Below are 14,052 nucleotides of genomic sequence, written 5' to 3'. Positions count from 1 at the left end.
GTCAGGTGGGGAGGTGAAGGAGGGGTGAGCAGGGGAGAAAGCGAGTGATGATCATGGATGTGGTGGACCTTGATTTTAGCAAAGCTTTTGATATGGTCTCCCATAACATTCTTGTAGGCAAGCTAAGGAAGTATGGGCTGGATGAATGGACTGTAAGGTACATATAAAACTGACTGAAGCATTGGGCTCAGAGAATAGCAAGCAATGTTTTGATGTCTGGTTGGCAACCGGTATCAAGTGAAGTGTCCTAGGGGTTGAACCTGTGGCTGGTTATGTTCAATGTCTTCATCAATAACCTGGAAGATGGCAAGTTTGCTGATGACACCAAGCTGGGAGGAGTAATAGATATGCTGGAGGGTAGGGCTAGGATTCAGAGTGACCTAGACAAATTGGAGGATTGGGCCAAAAGGAATTTAATGAGGTTCAACAAGCACAAGTACAAAGTCCTGCACTTAGGACAGAGCAAGCCCATGCACCAATACCGGCTGGGGGCTGACTGGCTGGGCAGCAGCTCTGCAGGAAAGGACCTGAGGATTACAGTGGTCAATAAGCTGAATATGAGCCAGCAGTTTGCCTTTGTTGCCAAGAAGGCTAATGGCATACTGGACTGCATTGGTACATGTGTTAGCAGTAGGTCAAGGGAAGTGATTTTTCTCCTTTATTCAGCACTGGTGAGGCCACATATGAAGTACTGTGCTCAGTTTTGTTCCCCCGCCCCCCCACTACAGAAAGGATGTGGACGAATTGAGAGAGTCAAGCAGAGGGTAACAGAAACGGTAAGGGGGATGGGGGATATGACTTATGAGGAAAGACTGAGAAAACTGGGTTTATGTAATCTAGAGAAGAGGAGACTGAGAGGGAACTTAATAGCAGCCTTCAATTACCTGAAGTGGGGTTTGAAACAGGATAGGCCTAGACTGTTCTCAGTGGTGGCACATGACAGAACAAAGAACAATGGTCTCAAATTGCAGCAAGGGAAGTTTAGGTTAGATATTATGAAGAATTTTCTCACTAGGAGGATAGTAAAACACTGGAACAGGTTACCAAGAGAGATGTAGGAAGTTCTATCTTTGGAGGTTTTCAAAACCCACTTATACAAAGCTTTGGCTGAGATGATCTAGTTGGGGATGGTCCTTCTTTGAGCAGGGGGTTGGACTAGATGACCTCCGGAAGTCTCTTTGACCCTAACTTTCTATGATTCTGTGAAAGTGCTGGCCTGACTTGGATGTCTGGAAAAGTACATAAAGGCCCTGAGGTTTCTCCAAAACCAGATAACAGAGACCATTCTATGTAGCAGATTAAAGAAAGATCTGTTTGCTATCCAAACTGGGGTTATGCAATGTGTCACCACCCCAACTTTGTTCTCTATTTTTTTATAGCCACCTTGGTTCTCGTTAAGGACCACCTTCCTTCTGGAATCGACAGTGAATACTGAATGGACAGAGAGCTCTTCAATCTGGGAGGTTTTTGCTTGAAGACCAAAGTATACTCAAAACGACCATCCTTGACCTTCAATATGCTGAGGACTGCACCATTCTTTCACACACTGAGGAAAACCTCCAGACCATGCTGGATGTTTTTGGAGAAGCCTATCAGACTTTGAGCCTCTCTCTGAACATGGAGAAGACTAAAGTGCTCTGTCAGCCTACCCCAGGCCATGGCTGCAACTCCCCTTCCCAAATTATCATTGAGGGAAAGACCCTGGAGGTAGTCGAGCACTTCCCCATACTTAGTAGCCACTTCTCTCAGAAAGTGAACATTGATGAGGAAATCCAACACAGGATCTAGTGCACACATGCCTCCTTTAGGAAATTGCTTCAGTGTGTTGTTATGCACCACAATCTCTGAAAAGACACCAAGTTCGAGGTCTACAATGCAGTCATTATCCCAACTCATATCCATGAATGTGAAATGGAAGTGACCTACTGTCTCAAGAGCCTGGAAAGGTATCACCAACAATGTCTCTGGAAAATCCTCCACATCAAAAGGGAAGATCTCCACACAAATGCCAGCATCCTTGCTGAAGCCAGTGTTACCAGCATTGAGACAGTGATACTCAAGAATCAACTTCACTTGACTGGACACTGTGTGCAGATGCCTGACTCTCAACTCCCAGAACAAGTATTCTATTCCCAGGGTTAGTTACGGCCTGAAATCTCACAGTAACCAGAAGAAATGCTACAAGGACACATTAAAGGCATACCTTGAGAAAATGGATGTCAATGTCAAGACCTGGCTGCTTACCAACTCCAATGGAACTGCAATCTCAACCAAGCAACTTCCTGTTTTGAGATAGAGAGACACAACTTCAAGCAGAGAAGAGAGATTGGAAGAAGGAAAAGGAGAGAAATTCTGGCCAACAGTTTGCTCTCTGCTGCAGAAAGACCTGCAACTTCTATGGATGTGTTTATGACTCAAGGATTGGACTCTTAAGTCACTTCAAGGCCCATCAATGAACCATGGTAAGAGATCATCCGTGAATCAAGGGATTGCTGCTGCCATCAGTACAAGAAAAAATTGGTAAAAACTCTTCTTAAATAAATTTAGCTTAGAAGTTAATAGGAGGTTTCTAACCCATAGAAAATTTCAAGAGAGGTCTTCTTAACAAAATGGATGGAGCAAAGGACCTGAATTGCTTCAAGAAAGAGCTTGTAGAGTTTATGGAAGAAAAAGTGCAATGTGGCAGGAGTGTTTTTAGAGCAGTATACAGAAAATATGATATCAGGCTTCAAGTGTTTGCTATCTCCTTGAAATGGATGAAGAGTAACCTGGTCCTTGGATGCCTTGGAGGTGTGGTAGGGCTGAGATTCCTGACTCCACTGGGAGTGAGGGCAGGGTAGTAGTCTCAGAGGAGGATCCTGGTGTTAAGGAGAATTCAAGCACTGGAGCAGTTTTGCATTGTGATGGTAGTCTTGTAATATCATTGAGTTCCTGAAGTGAGTTTGTATTTTTTTGTAGATGTGATTCCACTCAGATTAGAGAAAATGTATTTCTTGACTCCTGCATTTAGTTGGATTTTGTTTTCTTCTTTGTTTTTCTTCCTCTGAAGCTTTGGACATTGGCTACAGTTCTTTGTGGAAGACTGCAACAGGTTGTGTTGTTGCTCCTGCTATTACTGAGAATTCTCTGAGATGTCTGTGTGACAGGTCTTGCTCATGTCCTCACGGTTACACCAATCACAAGATTTAGGTCAGATTAGTGGGAACTACTAGTGGTATTTTGCTTTCCTCTTCATAGGATCATCTGAGCATACTTTACCTAGCAAATGGCTTGCCATTGCACTGTCCAAGTGTCCGCTGATGACATCCTCGTCTCCCTTCCTCTCGTATGTTGAAGGGTTTTCATCTTTGCCTGTTTTTATTTTTGTTTTTTATCAGGTTCCTCCCTACCTATTGTTTTCTATTGCATTGGGCAGAGGCACATGTTACAGAATGCAGATCAGTCAGAATGCAGACACTGAATGAAGCAGACCTCTGTCAGACACTTTTGACCCTGAGCACTCACGAAATCATAGAATTATTGAATCATAGAATCAGTGAGTTGGAAGGGACCTAGACTGATCATCGAGTCTGACCCCCCACTATGGGTAGGAATAAGCACTGGGGGTAGGAGGGGTCATAAGACCCCAGCCAGACTCTGGCCACCCTTACAATGAAGTAGTTCTTCCTAATATCTAACCTAAACCTATCCTCCCTCAGCTTGTGGCCATTGTTCCTAGGGACTCCAAGGGGGGCCCTGGTGAACAGACATAATTTCCAGGCCAGCTATATTTCTTAAATTAGATCTTCTGTACACTGGGCATGTCTACATGTGCACATTTATTGCGCAGTAAGTAAAATTACTGCAGAGTAACTGAAAATTACTGTGCAGTACAGGTGCGTGTCTACACGTGCACACTCATTGTTAGTTATGGCACAGTAATGCACCTGTAGATGCCTTACTGCACAGTACCACTGTTTGTGTGGATTGACTTTGAGACTAACTTTAGTGCCAAGTCAGTCCACACATAGTTACTGCACTTTAATGCCTGCATGCGTAGATGCCAGCCTAAACCCAATTTAATGCGACATAAATACACATGTAGATGCGTCCACTTAGAGGTAGTGGTGGTCTGCTACTAGAGATCTGACATCCTGTGTAAGGATATGGATATGAACCCCACCTTTTCACAGCCATTACACTATAGCCATTTTCCTATCACCTATTGTAATTGACCCTGATCATACACTGAGACCCTCCAAGGTGCACCTTACCAGTATAATCTCCTTGGTTAAACTAAGCTGCTCTGGGTAATTTATACCTCACTTTGGCTATTCTGGAATAATGGGGTCTAAGCAGTTTTGTGTAGAACTGGTTGGAAAGTTTTTAGTGAAATGCTTTTTCATTGAAAATGCTGATTTTTTTAGTTGAAACTTTTTGCTGGAATGTTCTTGTTTCAATAAAGGTTTCTCACTCCTAGGAAGGAATTTCTGATCAAAAACAAAAAAAGAAAGCTAAGATCAGAAAGTAACCTAAAGATCACACTACTTCAGCTGAGCCATAGAAAAGTCAAGGTTCATGTTCCTGCTCTACCTGTTGCAGGGCAAAGATTTGAACCTCAGTCACCCACACCCTAGGTGCATGAACCGATCATAAGTCTATTCTAGTATCTTTCATTCAGTTTGACAGGTATCCCTATCTGTTGAAACTGCAAAAATAATTACATATTTATTGGACCATAGAAAGAATGAGTGTCTAACTATAAATCAGTGTTTAGGGCACTTACCTGGGATAGGAGAGCCCATGGTGCTATGAATATGTCAAGTGTCTTACACAAAGTAGGATACATTCCAAGGGAACATCAGAATAACCTGAAGCACTTGTATCAGATGAAGGGTTATTTACAAAAACTGGAGTCCTGGTTTCCCATTTGACATCAAAGTAGCTTGAACATCTTCATCAGTGCCTTGGACAAGGGGGTAAAAAGCACCCTGTTCAAGTTCGCAGACAACACTAAGATGTGGGGGGAAGTGGGCATGCTAGAAGGGAGGAATAGGCTGCAATCAGACCTAGACAGGTTACAGGGGTGGGCGGATGAAAACAGGATGGGTTTCAACACTGACAGGTGCAAGGTACTGCACCTGGAGAGGAAGAACCAGCAGCATACCGACAGGCTGGAGAACTCCCTTCTCATAAGTGCAGAGGCAGAAAAGGATCTTGGAGTCATTAATGATGCCAAAATGAACATCGGTGACAGTGTGGGGACACAGTCAGGAAAGCCAACTATACCCTGTCACACATCCACAGATGCATCTCAATCAGGTCCAAGGAGGTGATCTTCCCCCTCTATGTGACACTGGTCAGGCCGCAGTTGGAGTACTACATCCAGTTCTGGGCACCGCACTTCAGGAGGGATGTAGACAACATGGAGAGGGTCCAGAGGAGGGCCACTCGCATGATCAGGGGGCAGCAGGGCAGGCCCTATGAGGAGAGACTAAGGCACCTGAACCTGTTCAGCCTCCACAAGAAAAGGCTGAGGGGGGATCTAGTGGCTATGTACAAACTAGTCAGAGGGAACCAGCAGGCATTGGGGGAGTCCCTGTTCCCCCAAGCACTCCCAGGAGTGATTAGAAATAATGGTCTCAAGCTGGCAGAGGGTAGATTTAGACTAGATATCAGGAGGTGCTACACCACTGTCAGGGTGGCTAGGATCTGGAACCAACTTCCAAGCGAAGTGGTGCTGGCTCCTACCTTGGGGGTCTTTAAGAGGAGGCTAGATGAATACCTTGCTGGGGTTGTTTGACCCTAGTACTCTTTCCTGCCATGGCAGGGAGTCAGACTTGATGATCTGCTCAGGTCCCTTCCAACCCTACCAACTATGAAACTATGAACTATATTGGGATACTTCTCACTTTCTTTTCATGCAAGGAACTTCAAAACTGTTAGGTTTTCTCCTGTTGTAGACAGGAAATCTTTGAAATCTCAAAAAGTTTCAAGGGACCAGAAAACCTTTTTTCACTAAAATCTTGTTCTTTTTGTGATGTTTAGGTCCTTTCATGTAACCTATGAATTAAAGATGCTCTAAAGCATGGGTGGCTTACTTGTGGCATGAATGGCATGGACAGCCTCTGTGTGTGGCACCCAACACACCAGGGAGGAGACAAGCAGCACAGTAGCTAATAGGAAGCAGAAAGTAGATGAAATCAGGTAGGGAGCTCAGGGCAAAGGAGGAGATCAGACAGGGAGTACAGAGTGGGTGTTTCTAGACATGCATTAGATCTGGGAACAGTTTACTCATGAGCAGGCATCTACACATGCAGTGAAGTGGGAGCAGATTTGTTGCTAATGGCAGCAAACTGCTTCTCCTTCCTGAAGCCCTGCAATGGGCAACTGCTGCCACCAGGGAGAGCCCTAGGCTCCCCCTGGGTGCTAGCCCAGGGGCTGGCAGGGAGCTTTGGGGCAGGAGACAGCAGTCTCCTGGCCAGGGCTGGGCCATTACTCTCTTTCCCCAAGGAGCTGCCTGCTACTCAGTTGAGGACAATGCCCCCCTACCCCAGCAGCAGGGAGCTCCTGGCCCCAGCTCCCCAGTCAGGGCAGAGAACTTGGAAAGAGTTGCAGGGAAGGGGCAGGTCCCAATCCCCTGCCCTGATCTGCCAGTGGGGCAGCTATCAGTGAGCCCCTGGTTGGGTGGGGATTCCCTGCCCAGCTCTGGGCTCACTACTAGTTCCCCACCAGTGGATGGGGCAGGGAACTGGGACCTTCTCCACCCCTGCAGATCTTTCCAAGCCCCATGCATCAATCACCCAATCAGGGAACAGGGATGAGACCTGCCCCTAACCAAGGCAGGGGCTGGATAACCTGTTCTCTGCTCTGCTCTGTGATCATGAAGCTGAGTGGAGAACAGGTTGGAGAACTTGTTCCCCACCTGGCTCCATGATCTTGGAACTAGGTGGGGAACAGGATCCCCAGCCCCCAACAGCAGGGAGCTCCCAGCACTGGCCCCATGATCATGGAGCTGGTGCTGGGTGATAAAGATCTCCCAGCCCCCACTCCCCAATCGAGATCTCAGAGTGGGGGGCTTGGAGATCCCTGCTGCCAGGGCAGGGGGACATAGTCCCCACCCGGACTTCAGTGGTGGAGCCTGCCCCAGCAGCAGGCAACTCCCAGGGGCAGGGGACAATGTCTTGCCCCCTGGTGGCCAACTGACTGGGAGCAAATTTGCTCCCCAGTTGCCTGTCTACACAACAGCTACTGTGCTGTAACTAATTGCAAATAAATTTGCTACTTGCTTTTTCAGGTAGCAAATTTACTTTGATTAGTGAGGTTTACTGCACAGTATGGATGTGCATGTCTAGATGCACATACTTGCTGTGCAGTAAACTACGCTACTGTATAGTAAAGCATCTCACGTAGATGCACTCAGCAGGAAGCAAAGCAGCAGACTGGGCAGAGGAAGGGGTTCAGAGTAGCTCTTGGGCAGGAGTAAGGATAATTTGTGTCATTCCTTCCAAAAGGCCCTAAAGGATCAATAGTATACAGTTAAAGATGAATCTTTTAGAATGTCAATTATTTACCAAGAAAAGTGCATTATGTTTTTAAAATGCCAGATCCTCAGCTAGTATAAACTGACTTCTTTTTATTGAAGTCAGTGAGGTCAGATACTCAGGTAATGTAAATCATTATAGTTTTAGTGAAAATAAAGATGCCATCCCTCAGGTAAATCAACAGTGCTCTATTGAAATTAATAGTGCCAGGTCCACTGTTGATATAAACTGGCATAATTCGGGGGACAGTTGTGTAGTTAAAGCAGGTATCCAGCTCAAAAACAGTTTTAATAGTATTTGTTTGAGGTATTTGGACAAATGTATAAACATAAGTCAAAACTCATGAAATGATTGGAAGTCTTCGCTCAGCTACAATGGATGTTGGATCTGACATTATACATGCCCAGCCAAAACTGGAAAAAGAGATTGCTTTACCATAGAAATTCCACTGGAGGATTTGCTCCAGCTTCCTGTGATGGTCACACTTGGGTTTGGAGTCTGTGGTAAGAGTTCCTACTATCCAATTATCTATTGTTTTTTTTTGTCTGGAATTTGTCAAGGTTGGGAAAATCTGCATTTAATTTCACGTATTTGTGTCATTGCTAGTTGTCCCTAGGCATGCTCCTGGATATGTAGCCCTGTGGGGTCAAGCCAACTCTCAGGATCTCAATATTGCACTGTTAGACAGGAGGGTGTAACATAATTGCACATATACAAACACACAAATCAATTAGGTTCATACACACACACACAGACACACACACACACTACCAGCTCAGGCACATACACATCCAAACCAGCCTAGGCACATGCATACCTATCACCAATTCAAGAACATACATTATACACCCCAAAAGTTAGACACAGATCACTATCATGCACACAATGCCATATGTGTGTGTGTGTGTGTGTGTGTGTATCTCTCTGTCTATATTTATATATATAGATATAGATATCTGTGTGTGTGTGTGTAATATATATACATAATACACACACACACACACACTCACAAGTTCACACACATAAAACACACCTATACATACACACAGGTAAGTTCCTAACTTGGATGGTACAGTGTCTATGTGTGTGTGTTTGAGGTACCTGGGATACTTGGGGGAAGGTTCAGGTGAGAGAGAGAGAGAGAACAAGTGGACTACAGAGAAGCTGGCTGAGGACAAGGCTTAGGTTTACTTAAGGTAGACGGGTTGAAAACTGAGGCAGACAGCTGAAATGTGGGGTGGGGGGAGATAAATGGTGGCAAGGAGGAGACAGCCAGGAAAGAAACTGAGGCAGAAACCTGGTTGCTCAGGGGAAAAGGCAGTAGGGATAAGATAGTGGCAAAGAAACAGGGGGGGTTGGAGGCAGAAATGAGCTCAGGACAGGTGTTGGAGGTGTCAGTGAGCGAGAAACAGGAGAGAGAGAAATGAGACAGAAGTTAGAGGGGTCAGGAGCAGAGATTGGAACAGGGCCAAACCATAGTAAAGCAAAACCCAACTTAGGGGTCCCAATAACAGTTTTATTACACAGACAACACACTACACAGCCCCATGAAGTTATTGGTTCACACACACACACATAAGCACTCACAATGGCAGCAAGAGAAAGAGACTCAGTGGAAGGGCTAGAGTCCAGGTAGGGAAGAGAAGCAGAGTCCAAGTCCTTGGTTGAAGAGGGGCTGGGGGGTGATAGCTACCTATCCAGGCTGGAAAGGGGTCCTTGTCCAGTAGGTGTTGTCCAGAGCAGGGGTCACTGGCACAGCCTCTGGGTGGATAGGTGGTGTGGCATGGTGCTGGTTCAGATGGAGAGGGCATCCCAAGGAGTCAGTCTTCACTACCCCTTTTATGAGGCAGACTACCTTTGATCTCCTATGGGGACAGCCTATCCAGGCAAGGTCAGTCCTGTTCCAGAGGGCTCCAGGTGTTCTTACTGAGCATGTGCAGCTTGCCACAATGGTGGGTTGCCTCATCTTTTGTTTCTTAAATGCTGAGGGTGGTTCCAAGGGCTGGATCGTTGGTCCAGGTATTGGTGTTGATGGTTCGGTCATTCAGAGGGAGCTATTTGTAGACCTACTGCCATTGTCTCTCAAGCACCCTCATTCATCCCCATTCATTCAGAAACCAAGTTACATAGGAGAGGTAGGTGTGAGTCATGGGTTACACAGCTGGGCCTGGGGACAGGATGGAGGCTTGACAAACAAAATGGAAACTTGACATGACTTATATTAACTTACATATATAGGCCTAAAACAGTAATCACACAATATAAAAGCAGTAAAAAAAAAAAATCAATACAAAACATAATAATTATCATTTATAAAACAGTGAATATTTATATCAAAATAGCAGGGCACTTATTTGCAAGGTGGGGAAAGAAAAATAAAATTTACTACCTAAAATAAAATGTTAAGGCTTATCCTACATCTTAGCTTACTTATACTTATCTAGGGAATAGAGAAGGAGAGAAAAAGTCAGAAATGGTTGGGGAAGGGGAGGGAATGCATTTTAAAATAAATTTAAAAAATAAAAACTGGGGGTTTTGCTACACATGTGTGCACTGGCATGCAGCAAATTACCTTGGGTGGGGTAAAGGAGGCTGGGGACAACACCTGGGCTAGCCCCAGCAGCCTTAGCTGGGGTTCTGGGGGCCTCCCAGAACTAGCATCACTAGCAGTGGTGGTGATCCAGCCACTGGGAGCCTGACTGGCATCCAGACCATGGTTCTGGCTAGTCAGGCTCTGGTTTCTCGTGGTGCACACTGCAGCCATGTGTGCCTCACCACTTTTTTTTTGGTGCAGTGTTTGAGGCTTTTGAGGCACTGCAAATCACATATTCCCACTCATGGGGACACAGCCCTTAGGACACAGGCCCCACTAAAACAACAGGATCAGAAGAAATGGTGAATAGCTACTCCCTTTTGTTTGCTCCTGCCACGTTCAGGGAAACTGGACTATAGATACATGCTTTGCAAACAAGCAGAATGGTTTCAAAGAAATGAATGTCTCCCAGAATCAATTTTTATCTTCAAAACATACACAACCTAATGTAACCTGAGTACACAAAAGGGTGTGCCCCATCCTCAGTTGGATAGGATATATAGGCAAGCTAGTGTGCTGTGAGAGGAAAGCTGATACTTAGGCTCAGTTCCCTCTATCCTCCATAGAGCCAAGCCAAGCCAATGTTACTTAACTATGTACAATTTATTATTCATTGATATATATACATAAATACACCTGTTACATAACATTTACAATAGGTAAGACAAATGATAACCTTCATGAAATATGGGGGACCCTCTTCTATGCAGTATCTCATCCAACACAAAATCCCAAAGGAGGGACCCTGTAAACCCAAGAATAAATCTAGTCACTTCCTGGTACTGATACAGAGGTGGACCCTGGATGAAGGTGAGCACAGGTAAGTGAACTCAGGAATGGGTAACCAGGAGTACAAAGGAATTTATAAAGAGAGTATAGCAGTGGAAGAGGGGACTAGAACCTCCACAAAGGGTGGAGGGGACACTCTAGGGGACACACATACAGGTAAGGCATTATACAATACACAGGTAAATACATAAGCTGCAAATATAGACAAATAACCATTAGATAAATCTCAATAATGAACATACATTAGTAATAACAACCCCATCATCAGAAACATCAACATATTGAAGTCAACATCAATTAATGACCACTTATGAGGTGTGTGTAATAAATCATATGGGTATTGGTAACAGTGTGTAAGGCATCAATCAGCCTGAGTAGGAAACATATTTCACAATTCCATAAGGGGCCTGTGAGTTGACCCCTGTACAGGGACTCCAGCTTAGCCACTTTTGCCCTGCAACCAGGAGAGCTTGGAGGTCCAAGCTTCTCCCCTGCACAAGAAGCCTTCCCTTCCCTGTGGGGAGCTACTTCCCTGCATCACTCACACTCCCTCTCTACCACATGCTGGGCATGCAGCTCCTTTTATTCTGTCCCCAAACTCTTCCGGACCTGAAAGCACAGTCTTCAGTCAAGTCCGGGAGCTCTTCACTCTCCCCAACCCCTCCCTTGTTGGGGCAGGGCCACTTTTCCCAGCCCTCATCTGATGGGTGGAAATATTCTATAAATCAGAATCAAGTTTCTCCAAGCCCAGTTCCCAGCAGAATGCTGAGCCCGCCATATTAGCAAGGCACTGAATGCTGGCTAACCAATGGTATGTAAACCGATTAAATAAATACCCTGTTTTCAAAAGTTCTTTCAAAAGTCAGCTTTAGGCCAACAAGTTAGATGACTACAAATTTAATTTAACAGAGTAACTTTAGGCCTCTGGGTCTCAAACTATTAGTGATATCCATTTTTCAAGAATGCTGATAATGGTTTTTATTGTAGATCTTGGAACATTGTTCATTTCACCTCTAAGTATCACTCTCAGGAAGTTTTTTTTCCCCAAACATTTTCTTCCTCACTATTATTGCCAGCCAGGTTTCTACCTTTAAACTTTTGTTATTCTGCAATTATTGCCAGAGGGATGTTATACCAGAAACCTGGATCCCAGAACCTGCATTCCCTGTACTTGGGCCCATTTATATTACTGACTACCTGCACATGGAGAAAAAGTTCCTGACAAGGACTATCCCAATACAACAGCTTCTTCTGATATACAGCCACCCTATCTTTTACTGCATTTCTCATATCTTTGAAACCTAAGGCAATATGTGCATTACATTGACCTGCTAATGAAGATCTTTCAAAAACAGATATTTTTGATGTCTTTGAAATTGTCTTTAGCTTCTTATTACATTGAAGCAATATGTTTTAGATGCATTTCAATCAATACCATATTGTTTTAGCACCTGCAATACAGCTTGCCTTTGGCTAGCCAGCCATCACATTTCTTTTAAAGCTCCCATTTGCATGAGAGTAACCTCAAAGACAAAACATACTTTCTTCAACTGCTAGCTGAGTTTCTGCAAATACCTATTGGCAGAAGCCTCAAAATCCTTATTACTGTCCTTTCAAACTTTCTTTTCAAGTAGTTCAACTGAGATACAGAATGGCTCGTGTCACTCATGTCACATCCTCAAGCTTACAACAGCAACGTACAATTCTCAAGACTAAGGACATAACTGCACTTCAGTCTAAGATGGACCTGAGGCTTATATAGACATACTAAGCTACCTTTAAAGTAGCTATATAGGGTTCTGATGACAATGTAGCCACAGCAGCACAGAGCTTAGGTGAGCTGCAAAAACCACCCACCCCAAAATCTGGGTAAATACTCAGGTGGTTATCCATAATTTCATAGTTTCATAGTTTCTAGGGTCAGAAGGGACCTGAACAGATCATCAAGTCCAACCTCATGCCCTGGCCAGGAACAAGTGCTGGGATCATAATAACCCAGTCAGATACCTATCCAACCTCCTCTTAAAGACCCCCAAGGTAAGGGAGAGCACCACCTCCCTTGGGAGCCCATTCCAGAGCCCGGCAGCCCTAACCATAAAGTAATGCCTCCTGATATCAAGCCTGAACTTGCTCTCAATCCATTTGTAGCTCTTATTCCTTGTTATCCCAGGTGGTGCCTGGGGGAACAGAGCCTCACCTATTTTCCACTGGTCCCCCCAGTGAGTTTATAGATGCCCACCATATCCCCTCTCAGTCTTCTCTTGTGGAGGCTGAATATATTCAGGCCCTTTAGTCTATCTTCGTAGGGCCTGGCCTGCTGCCCTCTGACCATGCAAATGGCCCTCCTCTGGACTCGCTCAAGGTTAGCCACATCCCTCTTGAAGTGTGGTGCCCAGAACTGGACAAAGTACTCCAACTACGGTCTGACTAGCACCGCATAGAGGGGAAGGATTACCTCCCTGAACCAGCTTACTGACCACTTCCTTACATCAGCAGCTCATGCCCATCAAAAATGACTCCAAGATCCCTTTCAGCCACTGTGTTGTTAAGATGGGTGTTCTCCACTGTAGGTATGTTGCAGGTTCCTTCTCCCTAGATGCAGCACCTTCCATTTGTCTGCATTGAATTCCATTCTATTCTCATCCACCCACCTCTGTAACCTGTCTAGATCTAGTTGGATTCTGGCCCTCCCCTCCAGTGTGCCCACTTCTCCCCACATCTTTGTGTCATCAGTGAATTTGAACAGCATGCTTTCCACCCCACCTCCAGGTTGCTGATAAAGTTTTTGAATAGCACAGGCCCGAGTACTGATCCCTGGGGAACTCCACTGCCCACATCACTCCAGGTCAAAAATAACCAGTCCACCACCACTCTCTGGGTATGACCATTGAGCCAATTTGCCACACCCATCTGACTGTGTAGGCATCAGTGCTGTAGTCGCCTAGTTTTTTACGAGCATGGGGTGAGAAACAGTGTCAAAGGCCTTCTTGAAATCCAGGTAGATGACATCCACCTCAATGCCCACATCCAAGGACTTTGTGACCTGGTTGTAAAAGGAAACAAGGTTAGTCAGGCAGGATCATCTTGCAAAGAACCCATGTTGTGGAGTCCAATATCCTGTGCAGAGCTTGCTGCTGCAGGTACCTA

This window comes from Crocodylus siamensis, chromosome 10, assembly GCF_052110815.1.
Source record: "Crocodylus siamensis isolate JL-2025a chromosome 10, ASM5211081v1, whole genome shotgun sequence".
NCBI lineage: Eukaryota > Metazoa > Chordata > Crocodylia > Crocodylidae > Crocodylus > Crocodylus siamensis.
Note: the sequence above shows the minus strand (reverse complement) of the source record.